The sequence below is a fragment of the Polyodon spathula genome, unplaced genomic scaffold (assembly GCF_017654505.1).
Source record: "Polyodon spathula isolate WHYD16114869_AA unplaced genomic scaffold, ASM1765450v1 scaffolds_181, whole genome shotgun sequence".
Taxonomy (NCBI): domain Eukaryota; kingdom Metazoa; phylum Chordata; class Actinopteri; order Acipenseriformes; family Polyodontidae; genus Polyodon; species Polyodon spathula.
The window spans coordinates 790-1,812 of record NW_024471674.1 but is presented as its reverse complement, the minus strand read 5'-3'; positions in this window follow the sequence as shown (position 1 = coordinate 1,812).

The following is a 1,023-nucleotide window of genomic DNA, read 5'->3' as shown; positions in this document are numbered from 1 at the left end:
GATTTTTTTGGAGTTTGTATCATTTGATTTACACAACATGCCTACCAGTTTGAGGATGCAAAATATTTTTTATTGTGATACAAACAAGAAATAAGACAAAAAAAAAAAACCAGAAAACTTGAGTGTGAATAAGTATTCACCCCCCCCCCAAAGTCAATACTTTGTAGAGCCACCTTTTGCAGCAATTACAGCTGCAAGTCTCTTGGGGTATGTATCTATAAGCTTGGCACATCTAGCCACTGGGATTTTTGTCCATTCTTCAAGGAAAACTGCTCCAGCTCCTTCAAATTGGATGGCTTCCGCTGGTGTACAGCAATCTTTTCCCCTTAAACCACTCGAGTGTTGCTTTAGAAGTATGCTTAGGGTCATTGTCCTGCTGGAAGGTGAACCTCCGTCCCAGTCTCAAATCTCTGGAAGACTGAAACAGGATTCCCTCAAGAATTTCCCTGTATTTAGTGCCGTCCATCATTCCTTCAATTCTGACCAGTTTCCCAGTCCCTGCCGATGAAAAACATCCCCACAGCATGATGCTGCCACCACCATGCTTCACTGTGGGGATGGTGTTCTCGGGGTGATGAGAGGTGTTGGGTTTGTGCCAGACATAACGTTTTCCTTGATGGCCAAAAAGCTCAATTTTAGTCTCATCTGACCAGAGTACCTTCTTTCATATGTTTTTGGAGTCTCCCACATGTCTTTTGGTGAACACCAAACGTGTTTGCTTATTTTTTTCTTTAAGCAATGGCTTTTTCTGGCCACTCTTCCGTAAAGCCCAGCTCTGTGGAGTGTACGGCTTAAAGTGGTCCTATGGACAGATACTCCAATCTCCGCTGTGGAGCTTTGCACCTCCTTTAGGGTTATCGTTGGTCTCTTTGTTGCCTCTCTGATTAATGCCCTCCTTGCCTGGTCCGTGAGTTTTGGTGGGCGGCCCTCTATTGCCAGGTTTGTGGTGCCATATTCTTTCCATTTTTTAATAATGGCTTTAATGGTGCTCCGTGGGATGTTCAAAGTTTCGGATATTTTTTT